Consider the following 14,363-nt stretch of genomic DNA (forward strand, 5'->3'; position numbering starts at 1 on the left):
TCCGGTCAACTAAATGTGTTGTCACCCGCCGCGCAATTAAATGGGTTCACTCTACTCTCCTCTCTTTATAGGTTTACACAAGGCGCCACTCTCGGCGCTGACGGCAGATCGATCCAAATCTCAAAGGGACTAATAAGCTAAAATTGGGGCTTTCAACCAAAATCAATGATGATATGAAATATATCAAATTCATAATCTTTAAATGATATTCCTCGCGATTGAAAACAATACATTGCAAATATTCAGAATAAATAGACCGCTCTGCACTCGAAGCCGCGCGGCGGATATTAATATGCGCCTAATGTGGCAAAATAAATCTATCCTTGATAAAATATAAACGACAATTGGTAATTTCCGCTCTTTAGAATATTACTCCAACACCGACCGTGGTTTCTGCAAACTATGTCAATTTATAGGTTGAATTTTTATTCAACCCTGAAGTGTTCCATCAGTTCATTCAGTTAAATTTTAATCCGATCTTTTTCATTCAAGATTCATTTTCAAGTCTTTTAAAATGACATAGAGTGTCGCAACCATGGTCGGTCATGGATTTATACATTTAAGTGTGGAAATTACCATTTGTTGTTTATATTTTATCATGGATATATCACATTTTCACCACGTCAAGCCTGAAACGATTTCATACGAAAATAAATCGAACTTCTACGGGACGGAATGGTGCCTCGTCTATGTGGTCCCCATGTTCTTAACAATCCCAACTTTTTGGGAAAAATCTATCCGAATCTTATAGTTTTACACTCCCTGATGGGCGTGGCACCCGCTAGTGACGCAAAGGAATCGAAGTTGTTCGAACGTGATATTTTGACAGCTCGAGATAATTTTTATCATATACATTTTAATCATAAAGAGTTAGTAATTAACCATAACTAATTAATAAAACTTTTCTCGAGTATCCTCGCGGGTAAGATATTCTAATAGCGCCGACGTTTCTGGTTCCGACTCGTCACACATTCTGAAGGTTACTGATTGAATAAAAATGGGCGACAAGTCGTGTCCCGAAACGTCGGCGCCCTTAAAATATCTTACCCGCATGGAAACCCGAGAAAAGTGTATTTATTCTGTTCGCCGGGAAAGTTAAATATCATGCATAACTAGCCCATAACTTTTGGACTGTACTAATCGGACTGAGAAAATGAAGACCATGATAATGGCTGTAAAATAATTGAAAACCAGATAGAAAAATAAAAAAATGCGTGCGAACTTTTCTTTACTTCCTCATCGTAAAATTAATTCCCTTGACATTAGAATAGAAACTCAGAAGCCTAAATGAAATAATAAGTGCTCAAATTCTGAGAGCAAAAGGAACGGATCACGGTTTCAAACAACGATCAACGATTTCACGGTATTCTTCCACAGCTCACGTGGATTGATGCTAAGATTATTCCATGTCCATTTTAAAATAAACTACAAATGGTAATTTCCACACATTAATGTACAACTTCGACATTCTATGTCATGTTCAAGGAAATGATATAGAATGTGGAAATAATGGTCGGTGGTGGAGGTTATATTAAAGAGCAGAAATTACCATTTATTGTTATATTTTATCATCGCATTTCCACTACATCAAGCCTGAAACGATTTCATTCGAAAATAAAGCAAACTTTTATGGGACGGAATGATCCCTCATCAATGTAATACCCTTTATTCGAGTATTCCTAATTTTTAGAGAAATTCTGTGTGAATCTTATAGTTTTGCTTTCGAGGCGTGGCACCTGCTAGTGACGCAAAGTAATCGAAGTTGTTCGGCCCGTAGCTTTCCACTTTCCGAGAGATCGCGCCTCAGACCCCTTCGAACCGTGTGTGCCCGGCCGGAATCCGACGCTGTGAGTTCCTGGGAACCGCAGCGTCCGTCATTCCTGCACTAGACACCCACCCCACCCCACTCTGCGTCACTCCACTGGAGTTATCCCTTTCCAACGGAGGTATCCTTTCAATCGTAGCTATCCCTTCCCACCTTAGACCTTCTGGAGGAGATGCAGAGGAGACGAAGGGTTTGTATGTAGGGAGTTCCAAGTGGGGAGGAAATTGAGTTTAATGAGTCTTACAATAGGGTAGTTTCCTTCATCAAAGAAAACAAAAGGCATTGATTGCGATTCGTTTCCCAACATTAGTGTATTCATAATATACAAATTATTTGGCTTTAGAAATTCCAGTTTAGATGAATGGCAATGGTCAATTTTAACTGCATTTTAAAACGGCCAGATTGGGCCCCATGCGATGCCACTCCACGTGACGTTACAGGGACCTAGTTTTTATACGAGTAGATAGGATTTTTACATCGTCTGAGATTACCAATGCATGCATGAGGCACAGAGCTCAGGGAAACATGTATTGATAATCACATATTAAAACTGGCTAAGGTCGGAAAGTTTTCTTCGTTTGATAAGGTATAAATAATCCTTATTTAAGCCAAGAGCTACCAGCTAGCAGGGTACTCTGCTACCTGCAAGCATCCTGCGTCGTATCAGCGGTCAAAGCCTCGCCCCAAGGTCACCTCACTTGCGGCAGCGGGAACCAGAACGACGTCACACGGGCTTTTCCCAGCATTCATACTTAGCCGTCGCGTTTTCGCGCGCTTGAAATTTTTCACTTTTCGTTTAATCGCAAAAAATAGATATCGTCATTTAAAAATCTAAAAGCGTGAAATACGTACTCCAGGAGTAATAATCTTTCGATTTAGGCAATTAAAAAATAATAGGAAACCACCCTATTAGGCGTTACCTTGTGAAAATCCAGACTCTATATATGTTAAGTTTGTAGCGTGCCAGTCAGTCTGAATTTTCCCCAGTCACACTTTAGGGTCTATCTCAATCGTACCAAGTGCTACAGGGATAGGGTTTGGTGTCTTTGACGGAGAATCTTTGCGCGCACATTTTAGACTGGCTCGACATTACGTAAAGTTGCGGGCAAATAAGTGCAAAAACGTTTCAAAAACTTACTGCCCACAAAACGGGAAACAAACAGTGGCAAGCCACATTGAATCCTTGTCTCCTCAGTGCAGTGATTCTCCTTTGCAAAACTAGCAACCAGCAACAGGTACAACACTATGATAGGCAACAGCGCCATAATGATATGCAACGAGGCAACGACCGGTTGCGCAGCAGAGACAACCTGGCTTTGGAACAGGACATAAGAAAAAGACAGTATAAAGATAAAACCGTTGTTATATTTCACCTGATTTTACGCCCAGAACAAACCCTCCCCTCTGATTATGCCACTACCACTAACTGGTAACTACCATTTCCCGATTTCCATCATTTAACCCGTACTCTCTACTATTCCCCTCCCCTTCAAGATTCGCTCAAAAACATTCATATGCAGGTTTGTTTTTGTGAGATGTTACCTTGATAATGGCTATATATATTATCGAAACGTAAGTTCGTTGAGAAGTAAAATCTCTGTGGAAATAAAACTACTGTTTTATCTTTATCATGATATGGGTACAGGATGTTAAAAGCCACGCTCGAGAGAAAAATTTAATCCAGTGGGGAATAATGATGATGTCATCTTTATTAGAAGCGAATTTAGGACTAGATAGTCGTTTTGTTAATATATCGATTTCTAAGTTCTAACAACACGTATCTCAAAAATAGCAACTTTTCAGGGGAGCAAGAAAACGATTATTTTTTTACTTGTACACTGAAATTAAAAACCAAAAGTTCATAAAACTGAAAAAGAAGCATTCATTTGCAAACAAAGAGTTGGTTTTTGCTTGTATTTTATTTTTTTTTTTTTTTTGTTATTACACTTTGTTTGAGATACCGGACTCAAACCGGGGGAATTTGAGATGCGTGTTGTTAATACTTATCCATCGATGTACTTGTTTGACAATCGCATACATACATGCCTGGATGGTGGTGAATCCACACAGACCCCGGCGACACCGAAGCTGGGGGAGAAAGAGACTAGGATTTGTAGATAGAAGAAAATAGTAGGTCTCACTGGGATTCTAAGATAGGAGTTATTCGAGGACGGGGACAGTCCGGGTAATTCACAAAATGCATCATGTCGGAACGTGGCTAGTCTTTTATTTTGCGGTAGGGGGGATTACAAGTCCTTAACAAGTCAAAAATTCCCTTAAAACATACTATTTTAACGACAGATGGTCGCAAAAGTGTTTAAATATGTATTAATAAGAAAAACACGTATACATATATATCCATACGCCAACTTATTTTGTGTTCTATCAGCCATACACAATATTTTCGGGAAAGCCGAAAAAATGTCAGGGGTTGCTCAAACCACAATAGCACCTTCCTTTTTGGTACGTTTTTGGTTTCTTAAAAAAAGTGCTTTAACCGGTAGAAGATATTTAATTATTGTCATAATGGTTAAATGGATGGTGGAGGCTGATACCCTGTGAAAAGCCATCGTAGGATATGAAGTAAAGATACTTTGCACTTTTCCACATAAATATTTATTTAAAATTGAGTCAACATGCTTCACTGCCCTGAAGCATCATCTGGGCTCTAAATCTGATGATGCAGTTGTATTTTTATATTGCATCGAGCGATGAGTATTTGGTGGAACTCACATCAACTCCAAGCATCTGCAACTGTTACTCTTTTAAATATTATATATTTTGATGAACTTGAATTGTGCATGTGGCATTATTAAATTAGCATGCTTAGGTTTTAGTAACCCCCCGCCAAACACCTTAGAGATGGCTCGCAGGGTATTGTGCACACGTATCAGGACTCGAAACCCGATGTTGCTGCACTGTAGTGAAACATTTTGACTCATTTTTAAATAAATATTTATGTGGAACATTGCAAAGTATCTTTACTTCATATCATACAATAGTAATGGTTTTACAAGAAACTCCCTGGGTTGTGATGCTTAAAATCAGCATCATAAAATTTCAATTTTTGATACATATTTTCCTAATTTGCGAAATAAAATGTGAGAAATATGCCCATGAGAAATCTTTATCGAATCGAGTGTGGTCCGCATCCTGCATTAGGCCCCCCACCTCTCCCTCGTCTGCGTCACTCCACAGCACTGGTGCCATCTCTTTCCACCGCAGCTATCCATCTCCACCCCTACCCTTAGTGTCTAAACAATCCTCTCCCCTCCCCCCACCATTACTCAATGGTCACCCCTCTCCCACCACTCCCCGTGACGAGCCATCCGTGGGCATTGTTTGCAAACAATGCTCCGGACATCGGCAAACAGTCGTGCCGTGTAAGTCGAGGTCTGCGGTCTGGACATGTCCTTGTTGCCGTTCCCAGATAGAGAAAGAGGTTTCTTTCTGTTCCCCTCAAAATGCTTCCGCTGCTTCGTGTGGATCTCCTGCTGCTAAATAGGGAGGCTATCTGGAAGTATAGAAAGACTGTTGGGAATTTGGAATTTAAAAATATGCAGGATTAAAAAGGGTGCACTTTTTTAAAATTTATAATTTAAGAATTTACTTAAAAAGTCCGATTAAACTGTGTGGTCACAACACCTGCATTGTGGATCTACGAGTACACAATACCCCGCTAGCAATGCATGGTGACTGGCAGGGGGTTACTAAACATCAGCATGCTGCTTTCAGTAACGCCACTTGGGCGCCTCAATTTTACCAAAAAATATAATATTTAAAGGGGTAACAGGTGCACGTTTTTGCAGTTGGTGTGAGTTCCCAACCAGCACGCATCGCTTTATGCAACTCAAGACTACAGTAAATGTACACTTATATAGAAAGCTAAAAAAATTAAGTTTACTTCCATGCAAGGTTAGAATTAAAACAGGAGGTTTTCGTGGAAATAAATGAAGGCCATGCATTACCCGTCCCATTGTTCCTCCACCATTCACAGAAGAACGGCAATTGGTTCACAACAACTTAACGTGATGTAACTTAAAAAGGTCATTAGTTGAATTAAGATGAAATATCTAAAGGAAGAAGCCAGTTGCCTGAAAAAAAATTATAATATCTATTTACAGCCGTATTAATTATCCAAAGTTCTCTTAAATGAAATGCGTGATTGATACACTGTCTAAACTTTCATGGCTGCTATATTTCACTTACAGGTCTCGGTGATATTGAGTCAAGTAACGTCATAGTTTTTAAGACATTTGAATAGTTTTATTATTTCTGTTGAAAATTGTATATATTAATGTATTTTAACAAATTTTATCATTTAGTATTGAAGTTTCTACCGACACAAACAGCAAACTACCCATGCAGCACAAACAGATGCACAAAATATTTATTGTTGATGGGCTGGTTGTGGTGAATGTGGTTTACCGGTACAGCGATAACGCGCGATAAATACTGTCGAGATAAGTTATGCACTTGCAGTGAACGGGGCTTTGCTCTCTTACCATCTGTACCCCGAAAAATGGCATCTTCCACTCTGCTTAGGTGTTGCCGCTGCGGATCTCTGCCGGGGATAGGGAATGTTGTGACTCCTGCGGAGATTTTCTTCCTCCTGCAAAAGCACCTGTTGGGTGGCTCTTTCCAACCCTTTATTTTATTTATTATTTCTTTAAAGAATTACTCCCTCCCCCACCACAGCTCCAGCCCCCTCTCCTCCTTGCTTTCCGTCTCTCCTCTCCCTCTCCCTCGCCACAGCGGTCTTTCCCCTCCTCCACCTCCTCCTCCAGCAGTTTCACCTCCCCTCCGATATCTCCAGGACGAGGCCTCCGGCTCGCTACACCAGCTCACTCGAAAGGCGAGTGCAGTCCGAGGAGGACATAGACGCGAATTCCTTTCCAGATAACCTCTCTCTCTCTCCCATTACTGTTCAACGCTCCTCTCCTCTCGGTGGACCAATAGCGTAGTGAAGAGATCGGCGCGCGGCCAAGGTGTGTGTATTATTTCGCTTCCCCATGCAGGCTCTACCTCGTTTTCCCCGCGGAGGAAAGCCCGTCGATAGGCCTCGCCGATGACTGCTGCATCGGACCCTCCTTCCCCCCCGCCGGCGCAGGCGTCTTGCGAAGTTTGGGCCGGCCGCCCCTTCGTCCTCACGGCTTTACTTTGGAGGTCATTCAAGACGAGGCCTCCTGCTTCCCCTGTCAGAACTTCCTCCCCTTTTTGAGTCTCCAGGATCCCTTCCCTCTCCAGTTTTCGTTTGTGTGACATTGCAGATAGCCGGTGCCGTGGATGGCGTAACGTCTTGTTGCAGGTATTCCTTAGAAAAGTGCGGGGAAATACCCTTCTGTGTTGTGGATATCGCATTAGCCGTGTTTTGGATGGAAGTGTGTTAATCTAGGTGCTGCTGACAGTACTCAATTTACGGCAAAGTGTAGCACCCTGCAGGGCTGCCGGTAGCACCGTTAAGTGTTGCGAACCGCATGTTTTGGTGCTACGGGTAACACCCTCAAGGTGTTGTGCATTAACCTATTTGTTCGTTGGATGCGACAATTAGGTGTTACCGATTGTGCTTGCTAGTGCCACGGATAAATCCTGTCGGTGCTACTGATAGCTTCAGTATTGAGGATATCTGCGGATTACGCTCCTTGGTGCCGGCTATAGGACCAGTAAGTGTGTGGAAAAACTTAGAGATTGTTACCGTATAGCGCCACTTTTTGTCACAAATATTACGTTTCGGACCTCAGGATAGCTACAGATAGCACCTGTCGGAACTACAAAAGTGCCCCTAGTCGTCTGGTAAACGTTAATCAGTGCTCCGGATAACGTTCTCTTGGATCGAAGGAGAGCATCTATCACAACTGCAGGTAGTAACGCTTGAAGCTGCTGTTTGCTCCTAACGGATTTCAGGAAAGCGACTGTTCAAACTGCTGATATCCACTCTCTTCAAGTTACGAGTAGCCCTCACGGAGGACAGGATTGCGCCTGTGGAAACTTGGGCGTAGCGCCTAACGTAGTTACGCTACTCAAGTGTTGTGGATAGCTTCTTTCGGATTTCCGTATTGTGTTGCGGATAGCGCCACTCTCAGTGCTGCAGAATATTTAAACCAGCCGCGCCCCGCCCATTCGCGAGGTGGTGTCGGAGGAGCGGTGCCGCGTAAGAATTGGGACTCTCCCTTCCCCCTTCGCGGCCACGCATGGAATGCGGACCGGCTTAACGTTTTCGGCGGCGTTGACCGAGTCCTACTGTCAATTCATCTTCGCCACTCCTTCGACTCGGCGGGGCAGCCAGAGTAGAAGAGGAACACGTCTTATACCATAACTGAGTGAGTTGTGTTACCGTGATACCATCTTGAATTGATTGAGGCAGGGGAGATGTTGTGGAAAAAATGCATATTTAAGTTGAAGAAAATTAGATTGAACTTTTTCCACGAGTATTATTGTAGTATTATCCGTTTCAACCACTTGGTTATCATCAGGCACATGATGTGCGTTCCTCATGTGCTCGATGATGATATGGTGGTTCAAACGCGTAGTACCAAGGTAAAACTTGTGGAAAAAGTGCTATCTTTTTTCATTAACCAACAGTGATACCATCTTTTGTAAAGCTTATACACACGTTACGACCAAATCATCCATATGTCGTGTCCAGCACATTTTGGGCCGACGATTGTGTGTTATAGTGTGTGTTGACACCTTTCGCCCGACGATGAAAGTCGGGATGGAATGTCGGATGGTCGGTCATATCTAACCATCCGGCACCCTTCAGGATTTTATGGCCGCGGTTTGTATAGGCAATTTTTGCGCCTAGCGGCGACGCGCCGGCGTGCACGCCGATGGCCTCTAAGGTTTGAATCGGTCACTATCGACTAAGTATCGTGCTCTAAGAGGTATGATCTGCATAATAGAGATGACATATTGAGTATTCTATCTAGTACGTAGTAAATTTTGTGAGTTTCACGGCATTGTAACGTTTGTAGGATTGTCAACCGATTTCCCAATCGACTCGATCATCGACCTGAGGTAGGCGCCTGGTAATCTGCTATTCGCACAAGTAGTAAGAAGTCTGCCCTCGTGGGAGGACAACCTTCGCTGAAATCATGTTTATAGAAACTTCGGGACGGGTTATCTTGTGGATTTGTCAACACGTTCGCTGAGCTGTCCCCTGCAGGAATGGTCCGTGAGTTTGGTCATGTCGGGTGGTCTGGTTGGAACGTGTTTAGCGTGTTTTAAAAGGACGCGTCACTCATCTTCGACCAGTTTTTTTCACGACCCATTACTTATTTAGAACTTCAAAATGTCTTGTCAAATGTGTCTTGAAATATTCAGAGTATGTAATGTCGGCACTTTTCAGCGTTTGTCTGTATCTTCGAGTTGTAAATTTTACTTCCATATTTTCATCATCGTCAGCGTCAGCAGCAGTCATCAATCTTTCCTTATATTGGTTTGACGCAGCTCTCCACTCAATCCTCTTATCCACTAATCTTTTAACACCCACATACTTCTTCTGCTATTCATCCTTCTCATCTTCTAAATCCCTTAGTTACACGCTAAGTGGGGATTTTGCCGCATTTTTCGAAAATTCGAAACAGCGCGTTTAATGCGCATAGATCACTATTGGCACACTAAGTATTCTATTTCTGTGCTTTTCCAAGAACATTCTCGTCTGCAATTCCTTGAGAAAAAATATTCTAAGTATTTATCAAGAAATTTGCCTGTTAATATGCTTTATTTATATTTATAAATGAAAGATAAAAAAATGTAAAGTGCTTTCATTCATTAGAAGTTATCCAAATGCAATGCCCTAAAATTTTAATGTATATTTAGGAAAACCAAAAATATTAAAGTGCGGCAAAAAGCCGTAAGCGTGCACTGGCGCTAATCTCGCGGGTGAGTGTAGCTAAGGGATATCTTATCCGTGGCCTACCTCTGCCTTTCTTTCTTTCCTCCAGTCCATCACTATTAACTATCCGTTTATTTTGGCGTTGTAACGTCTGTAGGGTTGTCGACCGATTTCCCAATCGACTGTATTATATCTTGTATGATGCGAGGCACGATATGGTGGAAGTTCTTAAAATTAGTAAAATTAGAAATTACAATAAATCCACTGAGTTATGTTATGACTCTACGCGTTTCGTCGTTACTAACACTTGATGATGTTGTTTGTAACGACGAAGCGCGTAGTGTCACAATAAAACTCAGTGGAAATCTTGCAATGTCTTATTTTACTAACGACAGGATTATTCTCGCCCGTTCACTTGAGGTAGGCGCCTGGTAGTCTGCTAGTCGCAGAAGAAGTCTGACCTCGTGCGATGTCAAGTTTTGCTGGAATCATTTTTAGAAACTAAGGGACGGGCTATCTAGTGGATTTTTCAGCTACAGTCATCATTCCTTCTATTGGCTTGACGCAGCTCTTCACTCAATTTTCCTATCGATTAATCTTTTACAACTTGCATAATTCTTCTGCTTTACTTGCTTCATCACATCCTCTCATGTGTCTCATCCGTGGCCAGTGGCGTAGGAATTTCGTTCGGGGGGGGGGGTCCAAAACCAGGGGGGGGATTTTTTAAAGACAGGGTACTAAATAATGGGTTTTAAACTAATTTTAACACTTTCCATAAACGAAAAACTTCATTTGTTAAAGAAATGTTTTGTAAATGCATGATTGTTCAATATTTTGTTTCCTTAATGAAGGAAAATAGTTGGGTTTTTATATTTCGGGGGGGTCCGGATCCCCGCCTTCGCCACTGCCCGTGGCCCACCGCTTCCGTTTTTCCCTTCCACCTTCCAACGATATTTTTAATTAGAATTTTGTTTCTCATGATGCCCCATATTTTATCGGAGGTAATGTTTTCGTATTTTGTATGTATAATGTTTTGTATATACTGGTAAATGTTGCCACGGGTCTTCTAAGCATACAATGAATTTTCAAGATGAAGGCTCAAGCTTTTAATTTGCTACACTTCAAGAAAAAAGACAAAATACGTAAAGCCGAGCTGGAGTGGTCCATGCTCATAAATTACTCATCTCCGTCTTTCCCTCAAGGTGTCGGTACAGGTCTCGCGAAAGTGTGCTTCCTCTAGATGTGCATGATGGGGGAAGCGAAACGTGTTGGACAGGTTAGGGAATGGAACGGAGAGGAAAGTGAGTGAGCTCATGAAGATCAAAATTAGAAACTTCTTGCCGCATTGTTATTGTTGTTTATACGAGGGTGATTCTTTTTTCTAGGTCTTTTCGGTCGTAAAATTAAAACCACAGAGAATTTTTTTTAAGTCTTAGCTTCAGCATTCAGCTCCTTTTCTATATGCACCCCGTTCCGAATTTGACATTTGCTATCGTGTAGTAAAGATTTTCCAATACCCTCGTCGTATAAGGGAGCCGCCTGCTCTTAGCCAATTCTCTACGATGTCTTCATCTCTTTGTTGGTTCCAAAACGCTGTCATCTCTGCAAGCGTTTAATGCGAGGAAAGAGATGAAAGTCAGAGGGAGCCAAGCCCTCAATACAGAAATTGTGAACCGATCGTCGCGACGATTCATCTCGATTCACCTGATCCACTCGTCGAGCAAGAGCATAGGGTGACACTCGCATCCTTCCCTGACTGCCTGCACCATTAACGTCTCTGCCGCACGTTGCTGTCACTCGCGGAAGCTTCAATGTAAACATTACTCATTCATTAATGATTTTCGGGCGCATTGCTCATCTTAGGATGAAGAAATCAAATAATAGCTAGCACTTCACATTTGGCGGGAGACACTGTTGTTGAAGACGTGTTGAAGTGCTCATTGCGCACTCCGATCTTATAATTGCGACGTGACACAGTCGAAGGACATTTTAGAGATACTGCGCATCTCAGGTCATCATATCTGCGCAGAGGGAATTGGATTGTCTCCGTGATTTGAATATTGTGATCAATCGGACCTTGAAAAAAGAATCACCCTTGTAGCATGTTGCCGGCTTTTCCCCACCGTCTTTACCTTCCTAGAACATTCATTTGGGTCATTCGAATTCATCCAAATCGTATTATAAAAAATTTCAAATTTGGCAACGGAACTCGTAAATAAGAGGTGGCCGCAAAACGCAGGTGCTATTCTATTATCCTCTAAATGCGGTTTTCAAGACCTGGTTAAATGATGCTTTAACACGCATGGGTAAATGTAACGATACATCAATGATTTTGGTGGGCCGGAACATGTGCGAATTCGTGAACCAAATTAGAACTGGTTCTTTTTTTATACATGAACGAGGACCATGAATTTATTGAAGATAGGTTATTTTCGATATTTTTTAAATTGATCAATTGTTCAAAAATACTAATACCGAGCTATCTCATGTGTAATCAATACATATATATGGGTTGATAATATCAAGGAGTATTCATTCGTTCTATTTTTATGGTCATGCACCTGTTCAAGTTGGGTGGTTGCATGGTGTAACCCCATTTCCTCCCACCGTAGCCGTATGACTACATCCTACCACTCGGGCACGTTAGGCGCCTCAAAAAAATGCTCTCCGTTTTTCTGACGAAGCTTGCTATAACTCAATCCACTAATTGGTTTATTTTTTTTATCCAGTCGAAATAAGCCCTCTGACCGAAAGAGACGGGTGCGAAACGGAAATTCAATATGGACGCCTACTGTCAGTTAAATGCATGTTAGAATCATAAGCATAAAAAGGAAATTGCATTGTATAGATTATTTTAACTGTCTTTCATCCAAAAATATGCTTTCCATGAAGATGCATCCTTTCTATGAAGTATCAGTGGCGTAATAATGGGGGATTAGGGGATTGATCCCCACCCCAAGGTCTCAGAGAATAAAAAAATCATTTAGAACTATCTTCTAGTTTTGCCAATAATAAATTTAAGCATAACCTTTTAATGAAACCCACATTTTAAGTGCCAAAATAATGTAAAATGTATTTCCAGGCATGTAATTTTTTTTTTTTTTCCCCGGGCGGAAGGACACTCCCCGGGTCCCCCCAAAAGCATATTCCCCCTTACGCCACTGACCAGAATATTTCAATGGATTAATAAAGACGACCATTGGAGCAACGTATCTAAATATCTTCATAATCACGCGTAGCCAGGCCTTTAGGGGGTACACTTTTCCAGCCTCAGCATCGTTCACTGCGTAACGCCGTTAGCTCTCGCTAGAAACGTGGCTCGCGGAAGGTGGTAGCCGGGAGAGACGATACGAACCTTCTTAGACTCGTGTCGTGAGTGATAGCTCCGCAACGAAACGGCTTCCGTTTTTCCCACGGGTGTGTGCGCAAGTGCGGAACCCTCTTAATCGTGCCCTTCTCAAGCAAAACTTAAGCGCGTGTGCTTTCTCTCCCCTCCAAATTCGATCACCGCCCCAACTACCCGGTGCTATTTTTTTCTCTCCCCGGGCTCGTAATGTGGGAGCGGTCCATGACCGCAGACGAACGGAATCTTGCGGTTTGAGTCTGTGCTACTACTTTTATATTTTTATAACAACCTTTTTACTCCTGCTCCGAAAAACGTGGAGTTAAGAAACGTTGAATTGCTCACGCACTATACTTTTATGTTGGCGAAATTTAGAATCGATAAAATTGTATTGATTGTGTGGCTCTATCTTTGAACCCGTGATATATTCTAGGAATGAAATAATTTTTTCGTGTTAATGTTTTGCGTTGCGGAATCGGGAGTAAATTGATAAGATATGGTCACAATTGTGTACGTCAAAGCTTTATGCTTATTTTATTTAAAAAAATATTTTTCATTTTAGATAACGGTAGTTATGACTATAAAGAAACTTTTGGGTAAACATGGATGACCTTATTATTATATTCCAAGATGACACTTAAATGATTCGGTGATTCTTAAACGAATTTTGCTTGTTCGATCCCATATCATTTTGCTTAACTGATGCTACAATTGATTGCTAAAAATCGTTTTCTCCGTTTTAGTCTCGCTGAGACCTCTTCCAAAATTCAGCCCGATCGTTTCATTGCGCAGGGAGTTATTAGTCTTACGTAAAGACCTTTTACATTCAAGGTTCTTCAATGTACACTCTTATGAAGTCAGTCATTCGTGCAGTGCAGCATTCCTGAGAAAAAAATCGTTGCGGCGTATGTTTTCAGCTCGTATCCATGCATTGTTACGTTGTTGAAATATCTTCACTCTACAAGGTGTAATTTTTACCCCGCCTCGGCATATTCATCTGAATGTTTGCTAAAATGCTTCGTGTTACGCGATTGGTAGTAGGTGGAGGGAGATAATAGGTTTCTGCTAGGTTCCCAGCCCTCCTTTATTAGTAATCGAGTTTCACTATTCCGCCCCTCTCGCAGGGGGGATTTCGATTCCACTTGCACCATTCTCATGTAGCAGCTTTATCAGCCCCTACGCAAAATAACGTTGGTTTAAAAGTGGCTATGGCTTAGCCTTAATCACAGAGTCATTTTTCACATACATATAAGCCTGGGATCATTTTAGTTATGCTGTTCAGTCAGCAAGGGAGGATTTAGGGGTCATGAACCCCACCCAGTGGCGAATCTATGGGGGGTCTAAGGGGGCTATAGCCC

At 41.8% G+C, this 14,363-nt stretch overlaps 1 protein-coding gene across 6 annotated transcripts in view; it reads left to right on the plus strand.

The window, feature by feature from the left end:
• The window catches only part of LOC124167108, a 428,168-nt gene that overhangs the window by 139,376 nt on the left and 274,429 nt on the right, over positions 1 to 14,363 (plus strand). The window contains exon 1 of one of the 6 annotated variants that reach the window (XM_046544903.1): positions 6,697 to 8,145. The exons of the other annotated variants lie outside the window; for them this stretch is intronic. The gene's annotated coding sequence lies outside the window, so the exon portion shown is untranslated. Of the gene's footprint in view, positions 1 to 6,696; positions 8,146 to 14,363 lie in introns of those variants that run through there. 6 annotated transcript variants of the gene reach the window in all.

The sequence above is a fragment of the Ischnura elegans genome, chromosome 10, assembly GCF_921293095.1.
Source record: "Ischnura elegans chromosome 10, ioIscEleg1.1, whole genome shotgun sequence".
NCBI lineage: Eukaryota > Metazoa > Arthropoda > Insecta > Odonata > Coenagrionidae > Ischnura > Ischnura elegans.